The sequence below is a fragment of the Lissotriton vulgaris genome, unplaced genomic scaffold, assembly GCF_964263255.1.
Source record: "Lissotriton vulgaris unplaced genomic scaffold, aLisVul1.2 SCAFFOLD_14998, whole genome shotgun sequence".
Taxonomy (NCBI): Eukaryota; Metazoa; Chordata; class Amphibia; order Caudata; family Salamandridae; genus Lissotriton; species Lissotriton vulgaris.
Genome location: NW_028242482.1, coordinates 1 through 11,000, shown reverse-complemented (window position 1 = coordinate 11,000; position 11,000 = coordinate 1). Strand labels below are relative to the sequence as shown.

The following is an 11,000-nucleotide window of genomic DNA, read 5'->3' as shown; positions in this document are numbered from 1 at the left end:
CCACCACTCCACATGGTAACGTGGCTTCCTCCTGCGACCCGATCTGTTTAGACGTCCAATCCATGTGTCTTCGAAATAATTTAAAATGGGTGCCAATTTTTCCTCATGTTCTACAAAATATTCTGACTCTGAAATTGCTGTGTAGTAGTCATCTACACTATCAGGTGGTACAAAACAAAGTGCAGTTAATTTTTTAAGTTCGACTTGTAATTTACTATCAGACGAGTAATCAGTAACCAGGGATGTTTTTTGAAGCTTACGCCAATATGCCTGGGAAAAATGGAAAAAACATCCCTGAATTTGGGTATCCGTGTACAATTTGTTGATGACATTCATCATTGTCAATTCAAAATCTAGTATGATTTTCCTAGGACTTATTCCAGAAGTTTTTTCTTTAATAACTGACAAAAACTCAGTATAGGTTGCTGATTGCTTATCTGGTAATAAACTGTATACTAAAGGTACTACATTATTATTAATTTGAGCATGAATACTGTAAATTTGGGTGAATGGATGGGGTGTACTTTTAAACGTCCCATCCATCATCCAAATTTCGGTATTTTCTAATTTAAAAAGGTTACGGGGAGTGCTAAATATTAATATGCGCTTGAGAGGGTTTTGGTTATCATATAGAAGAAAAGGTTCATTAGAGAAGGAAAGGGTTAAATCATGAGGAATGACTATGTCAGCAAAAGTTTGAGGAGTAACAGTTTGGGTGTTACTTGCCTGCTTTTTTCTTTGTATAATTCTACGCAAATTTGGGATTGTTGGCATATTACAAGCAACATGTCCAGGGACATGTTGAGCAACCTCTCTCAAAATCTGACCAGGAGTTTGATTGGAGGTGGATGCAATATCTTTCATTTCATTGATGGTATCGCGTATCTCAATCTCCATTGCAGAAGCAGAGTGGTTATGTTCTGTGGTTCTTACCACTATCTCACCAACAGTAACCGCTCTGCCGCTGCAATGGGCGGTATAATATTGCACACACCTCCAATGTCTCCTGGGTTCACTTAGCCTCTCATTACAGTATACATACCCACAATGTTTCAGGAGTCTGTTCCCTTTGCGAGATTTGGTGTATGTTGCAGTATTTTGGCTTGCCATTTCCTGTTGAAAAAAGGGAAATTAAATTATATTCTACTTAAGATACACACATTTTAAATTTTTTATTTTTAAAACATAATTTGAAAAATATTTATTTGGTTTTACTGTTGATTTTATGTTTGAAATGTACATTTATCTACTTGGAATTGTAAGTGGCACTTTAACTCAATGTAACACTTTCTTTGAATATGCACACACTTGGAGTTAGAATAGTAATTGGCACTTCGACAGTATCCAGCACTTTTCCAGAATATGCACTCACTTGGAGTTAGAATAGTAATTGGCACTTGGACACTATCCAGCACTTTCCCTGAATATGCACTCACTTGGAGTTAGAATAGTAATTGGCACTTGGACACTATCTAGCACTTTCTCTACTCATGCACTCACCTGGAGTTAGAATAGTAATTTGCACTTGGACACTATCCAGCACTTTCCTTGAATATGCACTTACTTGGAGTTACAATAGTAATTGGCACTTGGACACTATCCAGCACTTTCCCAGAATATGCACTCACCTGGAGTTAGAATAGTAATTGGCACTTGGACACTATCCAGCACTTTCCCTGAATATGCACTTACTTGGAGTTAGAATAGTAATTGGCACTTGGACACTATCCAGCACTTTCCCAGAATATGCACTCACTTGGAGTTAGAATAGTAATTGGCACTTGGACACTATCCAGCACTTTACCTGAATATGCACTCACTTGGAGTTAGAATAGTAATTGGCACTTGGACACTATCCAGCACTTTCTCTACTCATGCACTCACCTGGAGTTAGAATAGTAATTTAAACTTGGACACTATCCAGCACTTTCCCTGAATATCCACTTACTTGGAGTTAGAATAGTAATTGGCACTTGGACACTATCCAGCACTTTCCCTGAATATGCACTCACCTGGAGTTAGAATAGTAATTGGCACTTGGACACTATCCAGCACTTTCCCTGAATATGCAATTACCTGGAGTAAGAATAGTAATTGGTACTTGGACACTATCCAGCACTTTCCCAGAATATGCACTCACTTGGAGTTAGAATAGTAATTGGCACTTGGACACTATCCAGCACTTTCCCTGAATATGCAGTTACCTGGAGTTAGAATAGTAATCGGCACTTGGACACTATCCAGCACTTTCTCTACTCATGCATTCACTTGGAGTTAGAATAGTAATTGGCACTTGGACACTATCCAGCACTTTCTCTGAATATGCACTGACTTGGAGATAGAATACTAATTGGCACTTGGACACTATCCAGCACTTTCCCTGAATATGCACTCACTTGGAGTTAGAATAGTAATTGGCACTTGGACACTATCCAGCACTTTCTTGGAATATGCACTTAACTGGAGTTAGAATAGTAATTGGCACTTGGACACTATGCAGCACTTTCTCTACACATGCACTCACTTGGAGTTAGAATAGTAATTGGCACTTGGAGACTATCCTGCACTTTCTCTGAATATGCACTCACTTGGAGTTAGAATAGTAATTGGCACTTGGACACTATCCTGCACTTTCCCTGAATATGCACTTACCTGGAGTTAGAATAGTAATTGGCACTTGGACACCATCAATTTTTTTTCTGATTATGCACTCTCCTGGAGTTAGAATAGTAACTAGCAATAGGACACTATCCTGCACTTTACCTACTATTGCACTTTTACAGAGTTGGGATAGTGTTTGGATAATTTTACTGGTTTTTATTCTGAACTTATAATGCGTTTCCCAATGATTTCTAAATGTTCCAAAATATGACACTTAGATGTGTTTATTTACGAAATTTACCTTGGTTTGAGGGAGGATTCTTGTTGATAAAGAGTTGTTTGTAGATGTGGAATAGGCTGGCTTCTTGGAGATATCTGCCTTGTACTGGTTTATGGTAGGCTGTGAAGAAAACAAGTTGAAAATGGTGGTCAATGTTTTGAAAATGAATTATTTTTTTTGCCTGTTTCATATATATATGTTGGGGTGAAAAGCATTTACCTTTATGCATGATTATAAATATGGTACATGATATTATTAAACTGCACGTTCTTTGAATATGTAATAATGTGGTGTTCAAATAGTAAGAGGCACTTTAACAGTATTCTGCACTTTCCTGACACATGCACTTGCTTAGAGTAGGAATTGTAAGGGGTATATTTTCAGTATCCAGCACTTTTTCAGAATAGGCACTCACCTGGAGTTAGAATAGTAAATGGCACTTTCACACTATCCAGCACTTTCTCTATTAAAGTACTTTCACAAAGTAGAAATAGTAATTGGCACTTTTTCACTAACTAGCACTTTCTCTGAATATGCACTCTCTTGGAGATAGAATAGTAATTGGCACTTGGACACTATCCAGCACTTTCTCTACTCATGCACTCACTTGGAGTTAGAAGAGTAATTGGCACTTGGACACTATCCAGCACTTTCTTGGAATATGCACTTACCTGGAGTTAGAATAGTAATTGGCACTTGGACACTATCCAGCACTTTCTCTACTCATGCACTTATCTGGAGTTAGAATAGTAATTTGCACTTGGACACTATCCAGCACTTTCCCTGAATATGCACTCACTTGGACTTTGCATAATAATTGGCACTTGGACACCATCAATTTTTTTTCTGATTATGCACTCTCCTGGAGTTAGAATAGTAACTAGCAATAGGACACTATCCTGCACTTTACCTACTATTGCACTTTTACAGAGTTGGGAGAGTGTTTGGATATTTTTACTGGTTATTATTCTGAAATTATAATGCGTTTTTCAATGATTTTTAAATGTTCTAAAATATGATACTTAGATGTGTTTATTTACGAAATTTACCTTGGTTTGAGGGAGGATTCTTTTCGAAAAAGAGTTGTTTGTAGATGTGGAATAGGCTGGCTTCTTGGAGATATCTGCCTTGTAGTGGTTTCTGGTAGGCTGTGAAGAAAACAAGTTGAAAATGGTGGTCAATGTTTTGAAAATGAATTATTTTTTTTGCCTGTTTCATATATATATGTTGGGGGGAAAAGCATTTACCTTTATGCATGATTATAAATATGGCACATGATATTATTAAACTGCACGTTCTTTGAATATGTAATAATGTGGTGTTCAAATAGTAAGAGGCACTTTAACAGTATTCTGCACTTTCCTGACACATGCACTTGCTTAGAGTAGGAATTGTAAGGGGTATATTTTCAGTATACAGCACTTTTTCAGAATAGGCACTCACCTGGAGTTAGAATAGTAAATGGCACTTTCACACTATCCAGCAGTTTCTCTACTAAAGTACTTTCACAAAGTAGAAATAGTAATTGGCACTTTTTCACTAACTAGCACTTTCTCTGAATATGCACTCTCTTGGAGATAGAATAGTAATTGGCACTTGGACACTATCCAGCACTTTCCCTGAATATGCACTTACCTGGAGTTAGAATAGTAATTGGCACTTGGACACTATCCAGCACTTTCTTGGAATATGCACTTACCTGGAGTTAGAATAGTAATTGGCACTTGGACACTATCCAGCACTTTCTCTACTCATGCACTTATCTGGAGTTAGAATAGTAATTTGCACTTGGACACTATCCAGCACTTTCCCTGAATATGCACTCACTTGGACTTTGCATAATAATTGGCACTTGGACACCATCAATTTTGTTTCTGATTATGCACTCTCCTGGAGTTAGAATAGTAACTAGCAATAGGACACTATCCTGCACTTTACCTACTATTGCACTTTTACAGAGTTGGGAGAGTGTTTGGATATTTTTACTGGTTATTATTCTGAAATTATAATGCGTTTTTCAATGATTTTTAAATGTTCTAAAATATGATACTTAGATGTGTTTATTTACGAAATTTACCTTGGTTTGAGGGAGGATTCTTTTCGATAAAGAGTTGTTTGTAGATGTGGAATAGGCTGGCTTCTTGGAGATATCTGCCTTGTAGTGGTTTCTGGTAGGCTGTGAAGAAAACAAGTTGAAAATGGTGGTCAATGTTTTGAAAATGAATTATTTTTTTGCCTGTTTCATATATATATGTTGGGGGGAAAAGCATTTACCTTTATGCATGATTATAAATATGGCACATGATATTATTAAACTGCACGTTCTTTGAATATGTAATAATGTGGTGTTCAAATAGTAAGAGGCACTTTAACAGTATTCTGCACTTTCCTGACACATGCACTTGCTTAGAGTAGGAATTGTAAGGGGTACATTTTCAGTATCCAGCACTTTTTCAGAATAGGCACTCACCTGGAGTTAGAATAGTAAATGGCACTTTCACACTATCCAGCACTTTCTCTACTAAAGTACTTTCACAAAGTAGAAATAGTAATTGGCACTTTTTCACTAACTAGCACTTTCTCTGAATATGCACTCTCTTGGAGATAGAATAGTAATTGGCACTTGGACACTATCCAGCACTTTCCCTGAATATGCACTTACCTGGAGTTAGAATAGTAATTGGCACTTGGACACTATCCAGCACTTTCTTGGAATATGCACTTACCTGGAGTTAGAATAGTAATTGGCACTTGGACACTATCCAGCACTTTCTCTACTCATGCACTTATCTGGAGTTAGAATAGTAATTTGCACTTGGACACTATCCAGCACTTTCCCTGAATATGCACTCACTTGGACTTTGCATAATAATTGGCACTTGGACACCATCAATTTTTTTTCTGATTATGCACTCTCCTGGAGTTAGAATAGTAACTAGCAATAGGACACTATCCTGCACTTTACCTACTATTGCACTTTTACAGAGTTGGGAGAGTGTTTGGATATTTTTACTGGTTATTATTCTGAAATTATAATGCGTTTTTCAATGATTTTTAAATGTTCTAAAATATGATACTTAGATGTGTTTATTTACGAAATTTACCTTGGTTTGAGGGAGGATTCTTTTCGATAAAGAGTTGTTTGTAGATGTGGAATAGGCTGGCTTCTTGGAGATATCTGCCTTGTAGTGGTTTCTGGTAGGCTGTGAAGAAAACAAGTTGAAAATGGTGGTCAATGTTTTGAAAATGAATTATTTTTTTTGCCTGTTTCATATATATATGTTGGAGGGAAAAGCATTTACCTTTATGCATGATTATAAATATGGCACATGATATTATTAAACTGCACGTTCTTTGAATATGTAATAATGTGGTGTTAAAATAGTAAGAGGCACTTTAACAGTATTCTGCACTTTCCTGACACATGCACTTGCTCAGAGTAGGAATTGTAAGGAGTACATTTTCAGTATACAGCACTTTTTCAGAATAGGAATTCACCTGGAGTTAGAATAGTAAATGGCACTTTGACACTATCCAGCAGTTTCTCTACTAAAGTACTTTCACAAAGTAGAAATAGTAATTGGTACTTTTTCACTAACCAGTACTTTCCCTGAATATGCACTCACTTCGAGTTAGAATAGTAATTGGCACTTGGACACTATCCAGCACTTTCCCTGAATATGCACTTACCTGGAGTTAGAATAGTAATTGGCACTTGGACACTATCCAGCACTTTCCCTGAATATGCACTTACCTGGAGTTAGAATAGTAATTGGCACTTGGATACTACCCAGCACTTTCCCAGAATATGCACTCACTTGGAGTTAGAATAGTAATTGGCACTTGGACACTATCCAGCACTTTCCCTGAATATGCACTTACCTGGAGTTAGAATAGTAATTGGCACTTGCACACTATCCTTTTTTTTCTGCATATGTACTTACCTGTAGTTAGAATAGTAACTAGCAATAGGACACTATCCTGCACTTTACCTATTCTTGCACTTTCACAGAGTTGGGATAGTGATTGGATAATTTTAATTGTTATTATTCTGTACTTATAATGCGTTTTTAAAAGATTTTTAAATGTTCCAAAATATGATACTTAGATGTGTTTATTTAGGAAATTTACCTTCGGTTTCGGACGATTCTTTTCAAAAAACTGTTGTATCTAGATGTGGAATACGCTGGCTTCTTGGGGATAACTGCCTTGTAGTTGTTTTTGGTAGGCTGTGAAGAAAAGAAGTTGAAAATGGTGGTCAATGCATAGAAAATGTAATATTTTATTGGCTGTTCAATATATATATGTTGGGGGAAAAAGCTTTACCTTTATGCATGATTATAAATATGGCCCATGTTATTATTAAATTGCACTTTTTTTCAATATGCAATGATGTGGTGTTCAAATACTAAGAGGCACTTTAACACGATTCTGCACTTTCCTGACACATGCACTTGCTCAGAGTAGGAATTGTAAGGAGTACATTTTAAGTATCCAGCACTTTTTCAGAATAGGCACTCACCTGGAGTTAGAATAGTAAATGGCACTTTCACACTATCCAGCACTTTCCCTACACATGCACTTTGGTAATTGGCACTTTTTAACTAACTTGCAGTTTCACAGAGTGGGAATATTATTTGGCATTTTTTCACTAACCATGTACTTTCTCTGAATATGACTCACCTGGAGATAGAACTTTCTATGAATATGCACTCACCTGGAGTTAGAATAGTAACTAGCAATAAGACGCTATCCTGCACTTTACCTACTTTTGCACTTTCACAGAATTAAGATAATACTTGGATAATTTTACTGGTTAATATTCTGAATTTATAATGCGTTTTCAAATGATTTATAAATGTTCTAATATATGATACTTAGATGTGTTTTTTTACGATATTTACCTTGGTTTGAGGGAGGATTCTTGTCGAAAAACAGTTGTTTGTAGATGTGGAATAGGTTGCCTGTTTGTGGATATTTGCCTTGCAGTGGTTTCTGGTAGGCTGAGAAGAAAACAAGTATAAAAGGTGTTTAATGATTTGAAAATGTACCATTTTATTGGTTGTTCTATATATATATATGGGGGGAAAATATTTACTTTGAAGGGTTGTTAGAAATATGGATAATGTTATTATTTAACTGCACTTATAATCTGAATTACATGGTTTTTTTTTTGCTATGAAATCTATAAACGGAATACATATATTCATGGAAATTACCTTTGTGTTTGAAAGTTGTTTTTTCAAAATTCTTCACAATATTCTCGGTTTCGGTTGTTTTTTCAACGTTCTGTGTGTTTTGCTACTTCTTCAGGTTGGCTATAAATAATACAATTTCACAAGTTTAAATTAAATGTGGTTTAAATTTACGAATTTGTATTAATTAATATTTTTTTTCCGATGGAATGGAACCTTCTTTTTGTATAAATAGATTTGAGATAGGTCTCGCAGAGATATTATTTCAATAAAAAAATTAAAATGGAGTAATAGTTGCGTTCTATTTGTTGTTCCTCTTTTGAAATGGAGGTATTAGTTACTATTAAATCGTTTATTATGCATTTGGATATACGAATTTACGAAAAATTATTTTTATGTAATCTCTCATTATTTTAGAAATGTTGGCGTATATATAAATTAATTTTTTAACTCTTTATTGCTTCACGATATTTTTGACATCGTTGAATTAATTATATTTTGTTTATGGTTCATTATTTATATATCGTTTCTCTTAACATACATTTTAACTCTTATTATCGTTCACTATCTTATCAAAAAAACCAATCAACTTAAAATATTTTGTTATAAGTATTACCACATTAATGTATACTTCTATTTTAATTAATACAAAATTGGAATTGTTTTAGGAAATAGTTCGCAAAGACTATGTGAAGTAACATCATTTTACTAAATCGTTTTCAATTACTTACTGTTCACTGAAATAGAAATGCTTCTACGGTTGCTTTCGGTGTTATTTATCTCAAGAGGTCAGAGGGTCAGCTTTTCACGTCTGATTACTCTGCTAGTTGATAATCAACTGTTTTCAAAATGGTGGGTCACGTCTATTTATAAGTTTTCTTTAATTGCATTATATTTTTCGTAAATTATATTGTTTGCTTTCATTTTTTTGGGGGATTCATTTCATGAGGAAACGTATAATTTAAACTGTTTTATTTAAAAGTATGTTCAACAAACTTTCGTTCCGTTTTAGCATCCATTTTGAATTTCTTGTTGACATTGGAGGGCATTGAAATAGTAGATGGACATTATTTTTCATTGCTGTGTTTAAAATGGCGTTCATTATTTCGTTAGGTGACTATTTATGTCTATCGAGTTTTGGAAACTCTTATTTCTTCTTTATATTCTTAAAATAAATATATATTATTTTGCGTTCTTAGAGAATTCCATGGTATATAGTATTTTTATATGTAAGCGAGTATTAATTTATTAATGGTCTACATCGGTATCGTGTTATTATATTGAGTTTTGAAGCCAAGTTTAAACATATTTAGCTACCCTTAAACTGTATTTTGTATGTAAGTAGTTTTACGTATTATTTAATAAAATTTATGTATTTTTTCTGGGGTGTGTCATTATAGTCATCGTTGTTAAATACTATTATTTTGGAAATACTCGGGTATTAATATATATAATTTTTTTTTAAATAAGTAAATTTTTTTTTAATACTCGGGTATTAATTAATTAAATAAATAAATCGATTCCGCGATATTATAGTAGTTTAATTACCCTTATTTTTATACATTTACCCACCCAAAACCCCTAATTTCCCCTACATCCCGTGCCAGATTTTATTTTACAAAAAAAAAAAAAAATTATAAATTCTATGCTTTGAAATGTATAATTTTATTAATACTCCGGTATTTATTTATTAAATAAATAAATATGTTATTTAATACTCGGGTATTTATTTATTAAATAAATAAATAAGTTTTTTAATACTCGGGAATTAATTTATTAAATAAATAAATAGAATCCGCAATATTATAGTAGTTTAATTACCCGTTTTTTTATACACTTACCCACCCAAAACCCCTAATTTCCCTGCATCCCGTGCCAGATTTTATTTTACAAAAAAAAAAAATATAAATATAATTCTATGCTTTGAAATGTATAATTTTATTAATACTCTGGTATTTATTTATTAAATAAATAAATATGTTATTTAATACTCGGGTATTTATTTATTAAATAAATAAATATATTTTTTAATACTATGGTATTAATTTATTAAATAAATAAATAGAATCCGCGATATTATAGTAGTTTAATTACCCGTTTTTTAATACACTTACCCACCCAAAACCCCTGATTTCCCTGCATCCCGTGCCAGATTATATTTTACAAAAAAAAAAAAAAAATAATATGTAATGGTATGCGTTGTATAAAAATGCGTTGTAATAGTACTTTTGAATCAGTTACACTATTTTACGATGTAATAGCATGCGTTATAAAAAAACGCGTTGTAATAACATTTGCGTTGTAAAAAATCCGATGTAAAAGCATGCGTTGTAATAACATGCGTTGTACTGACACCAATCCGTTTTTGCTCGAACATTAAATGCCTCCAAATGGTATTTAATTAACTTCCCGAGCCCCTGGAAGCATGAAAATCACTTTAAACATGCTAATTTTAGCTCTAACACTGATGATCCACCTACAAATGTGAACTGACGTTCAAAAATAAAACATTTGAAAACGGACCATTTTCCACATTTCTGAAGCATGACGTAATGGGGGGGTGTTATCTCTTTTGTCGAAAATCAGCCGTTTTTGCTCGAACATTAAATGCCTCCAAATGGTATTTAATTAACTTCCCGAGCCCCTGGAAGCATGAAAATCACTTTAAACATGCTAATTTTAGCTCTAACACTGATGATCCACCTACAAATGTGAACTGACGTTCAAAAATAAAACATTTGAAAACGGACCATTTTCCACATTTCTGAAGCATGACGTAATGGGGGGGTGTTATCTCTTTTGTCGAAAATCAGCCGTTTTTGCTCGAACATTAAATGCCTCCAAATGGTATTTAATTAACTTCCCGAGCCCCTGGAAGCATGAAAATCACTTTAAACATGCTAATTTTAGCTCTAACACTGATG

General features: G+C 34.1%; 1 long non-coding RNA gene across 1 annotated transcript; it reads right to left on the bottom strand.

Moving 5' to 3' along the window:
* Positions 1–756: 756 nt before the first annotated feature.
* LOC147668951 (uncharacterized) lies at positions 757–4,017 on the bottom strand. Its single transcript, XR_015303774.1, has 3 exons — positions 3,931–4,017; positions 2,903–3,001; positions 757–1,113 (listed from the first exon to the last, which is right to left on the bottom strand). It is a non-coding gene; the product is annotated as an uncharacterized LOC147668951 (long non-coding RNA).
* Positions 4,018–11,000: the final 6,983 nt, after the last annotated feature.